The following is a 12,187-nucleotide window of genomic DNA, read 5'->3' as shown; positions in this document are numbered from 1 at the left end:
TTCACAGCTACACAGAACCAGCCCGAGCTGGTCCCTCCGGCGAGCACGGATCAGCTCATTCTTACCCCAAATGGTTCATTCTCTCCCCTGCAGATTAACCCAGATTTTACCCCAAAATGTTCATTTTGTCCCCTACAGAATCCACCCCGGAGCGACGCCTTGGGCCCCGCATGGCCGAGGCAGCTCCGGTGCCCCGGTGCCCGCAGCTCCCGCTGTGCCGGGACAGCAATCCCTGTGCCAGGACAGCAATCCCTTCTTTCCTTCCTGGAGAAAAATGCCGGCTCGTTATTTCCAAAACCTGCTGATCTCTATTCCCAGCTTCTTATATTGCTGTATATGTTAGGGTAGATAGAGAGGCTGTATTCGAAAATTAATCTATACATAAATTAGTATGAGGCATCAATATACCTAAAAGTGAAAAACAAGGGTTTTAGTATTCTATACACTCCCCTCCCTGTGAATTTTCTGGCAGTTTTGGGTCCCTCTGGGGGAGGGCACCCAGCATGACCCCCCTCACTCCCATTCTCATCTCTTTCCTCAGCTGCACATGGATTTGTGCCTCCTCTGAGGATTTGGAAAGGAATTTGGGAACCCCCTTCCCTTTCTGTGGTTTCCAGCTTTTTCTCTGAGGCGGCCCAAAAGGCAAACAGGAGAAAAAAAAACCCCAGAAGTGCACAAAATCCCAGCCCCTCCCAAGATGCAGCTCCTCACACCAAACCTTGGGAGAATCCCTGGTGCTTCCAACACCGCTGCAATCCCACCTGGAGCTGAGCCTACAGGCTGCTCTGCCTAATCCACATGCAAGCCTGGATAGCCCAAAGCCTGCGAGAAAAGAGGAGGCAAAGTGAAGGGGAGAGGGGGGGAAAAACGGAATTTTGGGTTTTTCCCGTGTTTGCAAAAGGATTGAAGGGCAGGATGGAGAGGTTTTGTGGAAAAGAAGTACCAAAGGCTGCTTCATTGCCAGCAATTAGCGCTGCTCAGGTTGAATCCAAGAGGACAAATGCACCGGGATCAAACAGGAGCGGCCGACAGGATGGGTTATGACACAGATCTGTGAAGCTGGAGCCTTCTTTCTTCTCCAGGGCTCTCCCAGAAATTCTCCATGGCCGGATGTGCTCCCACTCTCCCTGCTGGGGAGGATGGACTTGGATAGCCCGGCTGACTGGTGAGCCTAAAACAAGAAAGTGATGCAGTGATCCAAGTGTTTTTCCTGAGGAAATTACATCTAATACTGGAATACCAAGTTACAAAATACAACAGCAATCCAGTTTTACAATACCAGAGTATCTAGTTTCAAAGTACCAGAGGACCAAGTTCCAAAATACCAAAAAAATTCAGTTTCAAAATACTAGAAAATCAAGTTGCAAAAAAATCAAAACAGCCCCGTTTCAGAATACCAAATTGCAAAATCCCAGTTTTCAGACGTCTTATGTGGGCAGAGATGCAATACTGTCAACATGGGATCTGTGCTACCAAAATGGGTATTTTCTCCTTAGGGGCAGCACCTAAGGAGGCAGGGCAGCACATGGGCTCTCAGGGGGAAACGTTCAACTTTCCCCTTTCACCTCGTCAGTCCTAACCCAGTGCCCCCAGAAAAAAGGAGGTTTACCAGGAGAAAAGGGCTTTAAACAAAAGGACAATCTTCCTTCTTCATTACTGTGTTTAAATTGAGGGGGAATCCCCTTCCTCTGCAATTTTAAGGGTACTAATTGAAGAAAACCCTGCCTTTTCCATGCTCTTAGGGGTATTGCTTGACAGGGAATCCCTAGTTTCCATTATTTTCTAGTTTAAATGGAAGCAGGTAACTTTGACAATGCTATGTTATGGGTTCGAATTGAGCAGAACTCCCCCATTTTCATCATCCTAAGGTTTAAAGGAAGGGTAAAGCCCTATTGGCCCTCCTTTCTGAGGGTTTAAATTGAGGGGAAAATCACATATTCTCTGACTCCTGCTGGGATGAAAACATTGAAAAATAGAAAAAAATATTTATCAGGCACTTCCATGGTGTGAGCTCAGGATTCCCCACTCTTGCAAAGGGGGAATGTTCACCAGGCAAAGGGTAAGAGGAAGAGCCTCAAATTGTCCAAAATCCCAGTAAAAATATTTTGTCCTATGGAAACTATGCCAGAGCTGGTCACATTTCAGGCCCTTTGTACCCGCATTTCCTGATGTGCATCTCACAGGGGCTCTGTTCCCACTGCTCCAGGGACCCAACACAAACCTTACAGCACCACACAAACACAGCCCAAGAAGCTGCTGCCAGCCCTCCAAAGCTCAGTACCTGCAACAGGCACCTCTGTGCTGATCTGAGCCCGCTTGGCCCCAAAACAAGGTGGTCAGTTTATCCTTGAAAAGACTGAGAACAGCATTCTTGTCTCTCAAAAAGACCCACAGTTTCACAACTACAATCTCCACACCTCCACACTGAGACTTTATTCCCTTAAGTGTCCAAGGACATAGGCAGCAGCAAGGAAGGTGATGAAGCGAGTCAAGTTTAACCCGAGAGAGCTCTCAGCTCCTTGTGAAAGCTCAGACAAGCAGTAGAGAAAGAATTAATGCTCCCATAACTGGCATCTAACAGCCACAGGGCAAGGGAAAAGTTGGTTTTAGAGAATGAAGGAAATACAGAAAAAGCACTAAGTAATAAAAGGTGAGAAAAATCCATCACTCCAACAGGTAAAGGAAGGTAAACCACTTGAAGAAGCAGAGGTAGATGGAGGGAAAAAAACCTCACAATTTAGAGTGTCCATGACACCCAGAGCTAAAACAAGCCCAGGGGATCTGGGAAGAGCTAAGCACATGTGCTCCAAAAACCAGCAGAAATGAAGTGAGATCTCTGAAGGGAACAAAAGAAAGAGGCAGGCTGAAGAAAACAAAAAAGTGCCTCCCCACTTTTCATTCCCTGCCCACAAAGCATTTTGGGATTTTTAATCTTGTCTCTTGTACTATGTGGTAGAAATCCAAAAATAAAGGTCAGGCGAAGCATGGTTTATTGGGAACTATCCTGCATAGCAGACAAGATGTATCCTCATGCAAATGATTCCATGCAGCACTCACATCTTTAATCGCTTCTTTTCCTCCTGCTGGGGAAGCAGAGCTGCTTTATTTAGTCTAAGCAATATTTTCTCCCTTCTCCTTGGCAAAAAACAAGCTCCCATCTTGGCAATGCTCCCCAAACTACCTAATGCTCATCACCCCCCATGCTAAGGAGAGTGGAGCAGGTTAATTTACCACTTATTATCATGATTAACTTGCCCAGCTGCCAGGTTCAAGAGCCCCAGAGTGCCTCAGGTTATACAGGATCACAGAAGGAAAAGCTCTGTTGAATGAAGCTGCTGCCACACTGGCCCTCTTTGCCTGTCAAACACATTCAGCTGCTCCTGCACTGCCCTGTGAAAATCCCCCATAAAATACAAGTGAAAAGCCCTCAGCACCTGTGATAAAGCACAGCTGGGTTCTGCTCAGGGCATTTCAAACTACCTGAGGTATTTGTGACCTCCCCTTGCCAAGGCAACACCTCAGGAAAACCAAAAGTTTCTTTTCATGGACTCACAGGATGTGTTGGGTTGGAAGGGACCTTAAAGCTCATCTTGTTCCAACTCTCACCACACTCAGGACATGTTCCACTAGACCACTTTGCTCCAAGCCCCATCCAACCTGGCCTTGAACACTGCCAAGGCTGCGACAATCACAGCTTCTCTAGAACCTGTTTTGCTCCTCCCAGATCTAAAATCATACCAAACTTACCAGCCTCAGAGGTAGATTTCTATTAAATGTCTACATTTTTCTAGGAAAGGAATTCAGCAAACATTGTTTGCATCTGACTTTGCAAAATGAACATCAGCTGCCGCCCACTTTTCTTATTTTTTCCCCATTTGGTGGAACATTTTCATTCTGTTGTTGTTTGGAGCAGTATTTTAATATACCTGGCTGAGGCTGCTTAAAATAGCACAGCAAGATACCGGCCTGTGAGGGGTGGAAAACTGAGCTCTTGCACATCTGCTGTTTCTATTGTTGGAAGTCTTAAATCCCACCTCTCTGGTGGGACAAAATAGGTGTCACTAATCCAATTTCTAAAGTATCATGCATCACGCTGATGCTATTTTAAGACTAAAAAACAACAACAAAAAAAAGCCAATTTAAACAAACCTCTGCTCCTTTCCATTTTCTCTGTTCCACAATTTATGACAGAAGATGGGAGAGAAAGATTGTTTTGGGAACAATGTTTTCAGGACTCTAAAAATAATATAAAAACTGCTCTGCCACACTCTCAGCTGTTACAGCCCCAAAAAGCACTGGCTCTCTTTGCTCACAGAGCCACAACTGTGGTGGGATTTCTACCCCGGGTACCAACCTAGTGACCACACCGTGGGACAGTCATTTCTTGGTTTTCTCCTGGGAATAGCTACAGCACTTCTGTGTTGCAAGGCAAACTTGAGCCTCCTTTAATGAAACTGGACCTGTGAAATGAGGTACACAAAGCCAAAGGCCAGCTGAACCTGTGATCTCTGAATGGGTCTTCACATTCTTCCCAGGAAGATGAATGGGAATCGCTCTTTTGCCAGGGAAGCTGCATCAGCTGGGAATTTGCTTTAGAAAATGTGCTTTCTGCTCCTCTCAGAGCCAAAATTCCTACACATTTCTTCTAAGTCCTTCTTAGATAAGGACCATGTTAAACTAAGTGACAGTGAAGCAAAATGACAATCCAGGAATAAATTTCCCTGTACACATTATCCTTCATCCACGTGGGTGGTTTCTCTCTGGCACACAGGGGTGAGGAAGGAACCCAAATGCATCACTGTACATAAAGTCACACGTGCTGAGGGGTGAACAAATCTCAGAGATACTGGAAACCTCCTCTGAAGACCCAATTCAGGGAAAGCCTGAGCTGCTTTGTGTTTCTGGGGCTGAAGAAGTTCAGGATCTTCCACAGATGCTCCGAGGCACTAGGATTGTGCCTGAATCTCGCTCTGGAAATGCCAGTGGCTCAGCTGAGAGCTGTGGGGATGATTTACACTGCATTGAGAAGGGCCACAGTCCTGCAAGGGTCTTTCATCAGGAGCAAAGAGCGGCCTGGACTGTGGGGAATGCTGGATCTGTACCACGGAGTGCTCATCCTTCACCTTCACGTGGAGCTACCCCCAAAGCCGCCATGTATCCCTTTTTCTATTGCCCCTGGTGTGGATCTTTTGGAGCAGCTGTTCCATGTGGCTTTTTATGGTGATCCTGTGGGAAGCAGCCGTTCGCCTGCTGTGATATCCTCACAACTACTATGAACTCCTCATTCCTTTTGGTTTGATTTGGGGTTTTTTCTCTGTTTGTTTGATTGGTTTGTGTGGGTTTGTTTGTTTGGGTTTTTGTCTTTTTTGGTTGGAGTTTTTTGTTTGCTTTTTTTATAAATGTCTGGTGAAGCTGGCACAGCCAAACTCAAGAAAATGTAAACCAGGTTCGACTTTCCAGAAATTCCTTTGGACTGGGTTTAGCTGCATCCCCCAGGCTCAGGATTATCAAGACATTTGCAGGTTTTGCTCTGCGCCATCAGCCTGCTCAGATTCTGCTCGGTGTTTCACAAATGGAGAAGACAATGGATGCTGTGCCAAGCTTCCTTTCAAACAGCAAAACCTGGGTCAGCATGACAGAAAAGAAGAAGAAAAAAAGAAAATATTCATCAGTCAGAACAGAGCCAGTGTCCCACCATCTGCCCCTGCACTCTTACTAATTTTGTCTATTTCGAGACAAGCCTGGATCTAAAGCTTCCCTCTCTCAGTTCCTGGTGCTATTTGCTACCTTGCAGCTTTGATTTCTGCTGATCTAAGTCACTGCTGTCCATGTGGGGTTGAGAATGTTCAGCCTGGAGAACAGAAGGCCCTGGAGAGGCTTTGCTGTGGCCATGCAGGACTCGAAGGGTCCCATAGGAAAGATGGGGACAGTGTTCAATAGGGCCAGTGGCAAGAGGAGAAGCGGGGATGGCTTTTAAGTGCAGGACGTTGAGTTAGGTTGGATCTAAGGAAGCTGCTTTTTCACACTGAGAGTGCTGAGGCACTGGCCCAGGCTGTGCACAGAGGATGTGGATGCCCCATCCCTGCGAACATCCAAGGCCACGTGGGAACAGGACTCTGAGCAACGTGCTCTGGTAGAAGATTGCTCAAGTTGGAACAAGATGATCTTTAGCGTCCCTTCCAAGCCAGACCACTCAGGGATTCCATCATTCTATGATCCCCGTTGTCCACTCCACGGTGACCCTGGACTCCTGTGAATTGTGATGTCACGGTCTGCATTCACACCGGAGCTCCCAGCATCCAGCAAAGAGGACAACACAACCATTCGCCCTTGTGCCTACACACCTGTCACCCTGCTTGGCCCCTGCTCCGATACTCCCAAGAGTTCCCAAAGGTCTCTTGTGCCTGGATTTTGCCATTCATCCCTGCAAGATGCTGACATTTGTCCTGAGGAAGGTAAGGTGCCATTCCATGGAAATGGACACCACCTAAGTGCCTCTGTGGGGATGCTGTGGGACAGGGATCCCACTCCGAGGTTTTGCTACATCTGCAGGTTTCCAGAGACGAAGAGAAAGAGATGCAGGTGGATAGAAAGACTGATACAGAGGAGGAGATGGAAGTGGATGGAGGAGAGACTGGAGAGGAAGAGATGGAGATGGACGTGAAGGAGGAGATGGAGGAAGAGATGGAGGTGGATGCGAAGGAGGAGATGGAGGAAGAGATGGAGGTGGATGCGAAGGAGGAGATGGACGAAGAGATGGAGGTGGATGTGAAGGAAGAGATGGAGGAAGAGATGGAGGTGGAAATGGAAGTGTACAGTGAGGCCATGGATGTGGACGGAAAAGATGAGGAGGAGGACATGGTCCTGGGATGAAGAGGGACTCCAGCGGTAGGACAGGTATGTGCTCCCCACAGGCAGAGTGGGTGCCCTGCTGCCAGGCTGGGGCTGGGCTGGGTGCCCCGCTGAGGGACACAGTGCCCCGTGGGCTGGATTCTGGCAGCACAAGCACCATCCCCAGCCTGTCCTGCACTTGCTTTGGCTCACACAAGCCCCGTGCCACTGCCTGGGGCCTGACCCCCAGCCCCAGCCAGGCTCAGCGCTGGCAGCAGAGTCCCGCTCTGCCAGTGTGTCCCAGGCTGGGGCACATGGAACAGCCCTCTGTGCCTGACTGCAATGACTGTGTCACTTGCTTTTCTTCCAGGACTGACGGAGATCCAGGGCAGAGATGGCACCCTTCTGTATATACGTTTTAGCCTTTCTTTTTGTCTTCTGTAAATACGTTTAATATAGTATTGATAGATATGTTCTTGTAAATACGTTCTACAGATCGTTGTTGTTACAAAGGTTCTCACAATGTAAATATGTTCTGTAGCTCGTTTTTGTTGCTGCTCTTATATAAATAAAGGACCTTTGTTTTTCATACCTCAGTTCTCTTTGCATTTTTTTTGGGCACAGGCCTCCATGGACCAAGACTTCCTTTGGAAACCCTCTCTGTCACCAGACTCTGGTACAAGCATAACACGAATTGATCCTCGTAGTTAAAGGCGTGACATTATTTGGCACAAATTTGTCCCTTGGACTTTCTAGCACAGTAAATGTCAGTGCTCATAATGCCCAATTCCTAATGAAAGCTTTCAGTCTCCTCACCTACCACGGCACCGCAGGGATCCAGGGCAGGAGCGGGATAACTCCGGGATAAGGGGAATCTGCTCCCACTCCAGGGCTGTGCCAGTGAAGGAGGGGAATTTTTTAGTGCCTTCATTGCACGCAAAAACCAAACCCAGCACCACCGAGCTGGACTTCCGTGAGCTGCAACACAAAGCGGCCCCTGGCCTTTGGGGGAACACAACCTCCCCGAGTCACGGAGCCAGGGGATGACACTTGGGAATGATCCTTGCTGCCTGCAGGCAAATCAGATGAGGGAGCCACAGGAGCTCTGGGGTTTCCTGCTCTTCCTGCAACGCCATCGGTCCAGACAAGGAGACCTTTCCTGGAACAGATCTTCCCTGTAAAGGGAGCTGCACCAAAGCTCAAGCCCTCATTTAGAGACCCTTGGAAAAGCAAAGGTGAGAGGGGATTTCCTGGAGCCCCAGGGGACCGAGGTGAGGGCGATGAAGAAGCAGACAGCAAAGTGCTTCCACTGCTTCTCACTCCAGCGAGGGGAACATCCCTGGAATTTCATGTCCAGCGTCTCTCCCAAGCCCCACCGGTGAACCCACACGTACTCCAAGGCTGATCTCCTTCAAACTTCCAGCAGCACAGACCCACCGGGAGGAACTGCAATCCAAGGACACACATCAGCAACCGTCTTCCCGCCTGCCGCTCTCTCCACATTTTCCCTTTCCAGTGGGATGCAGGTGCCACCCCCCAGAGGCAGGAGAACTGCCTTGCAATCCAGTACAAAACCTGCCTGGAAAGCCCAGGATGCCCGCAGCCAGCAGCCGTTTCTCCTGGAGCTCCTGCTGACAGGCATTTGAAGCCTGCTGTGCCTCACAGCTGCTTTTCTGCCAAGGGCATTCCCATCTTTTCTTTTTTAGCCCAAATAAAGGTTTGCAAAGCTGAGTTTTGTGAGAAGTGCTTCATATTTGGATTATTCTTAACTTGGAGTTTCCCTCGGCACCAAAATCAGGGGGTAAACCCAACATGGCCTCAAAGGGCCATAAGATCCCAGATATGCAATCCCCAGTTCCCTCAGGATTGGTTCATTAAAGCTTTTCAGGGGTAATTTGGCAAACTTCAGGGTTTGGTGATTTCACCATCAAAGCCACATGAAACCTGTGCAAAAGGAACTTAACTAAAGCTGGCTAAAAGTGGTCCCTGCTGATGACTCATTAAAACACCCCCTTAAAAAGGAGCTAGGATTGATTCCACACTCACAAACCCCCCCTTGCCACGATCGGCGCTCTCTGCCCGCCAAGGACACGGCACCGGGCAGGGACATTTCTCCCACTCCCCGGCAGAGACCTCCTCCTGCCACATCCAGGGAACCGCAGCCGCTCAGGGAACACCAACTTTGTCCTGGGCTGGGAACAGGACAGGGACAAGGAACACTTTGAAGTCATTCCCACCTCGGTGCTGTCCAGACCTGGCAGAAAGCGCTTCCCACACCTCTCCTGGAATTCTCTTCCCCGGCCCTTCCAGCTTTGGAAGGCTTCTGGGGGAGCCTCAAGTTTCGGTGCAGCTCAGAAGCTGCACGCGCCTAAAGCATCCCCACGGGAACACGAAGCTTCCCTCGGGCATTTCGTTTCTTTATCCCAAATATTCTCCCCACTCAGCCACAAGCTAGAAAGAACAAAAGGGAAAAGAAGGAAGACCAATTAATTCTGACGTAAGGAGTCTTGACTATCCCGACACACTGCCACGTGAAAAAACATCCCTGCCCCTCTAACAAATCCCTCTGATACTGGCTCCATTCAGGATCAATTATTTAAACGCTGTATTAAGGAGCGTAAGGACACAACGCTTGGAATTCTCAAAAACGGCTCAGCTCTCGGCTACTCCAAGCACTTTCCCACCCGGGGAGCTGAGCTGTCCCAGATTTAAACGCCACGTTTGATCCAAATCCGACAGAAATCTGCTCTTGTTTGGCTACTGAGCTTTCCCAAAAGCTGTGCAGTCAAGCCTGGAAATCCTCACTGAAGCCTTGCCATGTCACATCGGGATTTACCCTTGGGAAAACCCCACTCGGAGCACTCGGGTTTCAAGAGGTTGCACCCGATGTTACAGACGCAGAATTCCTGTGGCGTTTGGCATTTCCTGCACCTCCAAACACGTGAAAAGAATGAAGTGCAGAGTCCCAAGGCTCCATTATTGCCGTTCTCCTCACATCCCTTTCCTCAGCTGCACGTGGCTTTGTGCCTCCTCTGAAGGGCTGGAAAGGAATTTGGGAACCCCCCCTCAGCTCCTTCGGTTTTCAGCCTTTTCTCTGAGGCGGCCCAAAAGGCAAACAGGAAAAAAAAACCCCAGAAGTGCACAAAATCCCAGCCGCTCCCAAGATGCAGCTCCTCACACCAAACCTTGGGAGAATCCCTGGTGCTTCCAACACCGCTGCAATCCCACCTGGAGCTGAGCCTACAGGCTGCTCTGCCTAATCCACATGCAAGCCTGGATAGCCCAAAGCCTGCAAGAAAAGAGGAGGCAAAGTGAAGGGGAGAGGGGAAAAAACGGAGTTTTGGGTTTTCCCCGTGTTTGCAACAGGATTGAAGGGCAGGATGGAGAGGTTTCGTGGAAAAGAAGTACCAAAGGCTGCTTCATTGCCAGCAATTAGCGCTGCTCAGGTTGAATCCAAGAGGACAAATGCACCGGGATCAAACAGGAGCGGCCGACAGGATGGGTTATGACACAGATCTGTGAAGCTGGAGCCTTCTTTCTTCTCCCGGGCTCTCCCAGAAATTCTCCGCGGCCGGACGTGCTCCCGCTCTCCCCGCTGGGGAGGATGGACTTGGATAGCCCGGCTGACCGGTGAGCCTAAAACAAGAAAGTGATGCAGTGATCCAAGTGTTTTTCCAAGGAAATGACATATTCTCTGGACCTGGGATAACCCATATCCCATGGCCTTCTCCAGGAAGGGTCCCAGCTGGATATGGTCTCCCAGAAAGGATTCCATAGGGGCTCACCTTTTGCCTGGAGCTTGGCTGAAGTCCTCAGCAATGCCAGGGAATGTGGCCATTGGAGGCTTTGGGCAGGATTTGGCTCATTTGCCTTTTTAGGCTTTGTTTCCTTCTCTCAGCCTTCCCACTGGATTGTGGTCTCCGAGGAATACGTAAAATCCCATTGGATTCCTGCTCTTTTGGACATTTTTTTGTACCGTTCCTGTACAAAACGAGGCCCCCTGTTCGATGCTTTTCCCCACCGTTCCCCGGCAGTTTTATCTGCCACTGCATTCCCTGCGTTGCTTGGGCTCTTCCCAGGTCTCTGAGCTCCTTCACAAGGCAGGAGATCGATTTGGCCCAGGAACTAAACCCTCCCCAGGAATTGTCTGATGCCATCTCCACATTTGACAGTTGATCCTTGTGCTCAAAGGATCCCTCTTTCTTCCCTTCAGCCAATTCCAAGGCTCATGCCCCCAGCTGGGATCAGTCCCCAGTCTGATCCCTGCAGTCTTCCCTGCCAGGATCCTGCTCAGGAATCCATGGGCTACGAATGTAAGAATTAATTCTTCCCACCCCTGCCCACTTCTAATTCCAAAGGATTTGGTGTCTGCCTTACCCGGCTGGAGCCTGCTTCCAACTCCGTTCTTGCTGCTTCTGCTGCTTTCCATTTCCCAGGAATTCCACCGACGGAGCGACAGCGTTTTCCACCTCCTCCAGGATTCCCTCTGTTGCGTTTGGGTGCTGGAAGGATATCAAAACTTTATTCCTAGTGCTGGGCTCTGCATATGGCCGAGAAAATCCCGGCCTCCACACAGACCCAGATTCCAAACTTTTTGATACATTTTAGCAAACCGAGAAATTCACCTTCCCTGCTTCTTCTTAAGGGCATCCTTCTCTTCCCTTACCCGGCGGGCTCTCTCCCACTGGGGGTGGGTTTTCCCCTTCCCGTGCTAATTAGTCCCTACTTCTAGGAGGTTTAGGTACCTTTCTTCCCTGCGAGGGATTTCTTAACACAGCTACCGAGGCTTTGGGAGTCTTCTTTTTCTCCTACTTTCTGCAAAAACACCCTGTGATCCACAAATGCCACAATCCAGACGCCCAACTTCAACAAGACATCCTTTTTACCTAAAAACACTCACTCTCAACTCTTAGATCTTTGGAAGTTTTACCCCTGCAAAATTCCTCTATCTTTCCACCACTGAATTCCTCAGTCCTGCTTCCAAGGATTTCTTGAATACCACGGGGCTTTTCTCAACATTTACCCCCACCACCTTCCCTACGTGCCCACTGCTCATCACCTCATTTTTCCCTCAATGTCTTCGTTCTCCACCCCAGAGAGTTTGTCAAGTGTTGTCCCCAAAATGTTCCCCATCTGTCCACTACTCAGTTCCCCATTTTGCCTCCAAAATATTCCTTCTGTCCCCTCCAGATTGCATCCACTTTTACCCCCAACATTTTACTTCCTCTACAATATTGATTAAACCTTTTCCACCCCAAAAATGTGCATTCTCTCCCTTAAACAGCACCTCAGCTTTTCCCTCAACAATGCCCCAGAGGGAAACTCAGATTCAGCCCCCAAACTCCCATTTTCCTAC

Source organism: Corvus hawaiiensis, chromosome 15, assembly GCF_020740725.1.
Source record: "Corvus hawaiiensis isolate bCorHaw1 chromosome 15, bCorHaw1.pri.cur, whole genome shotgun sequence".
NCBI lineage: Eukaryota > Metazoa > Chordata > Aves > Passeriformes > Corvidae > Corvus > Corvus hawaiiensis.
This window is presented reverse-complemented; position numbering follows the sequence as displayed.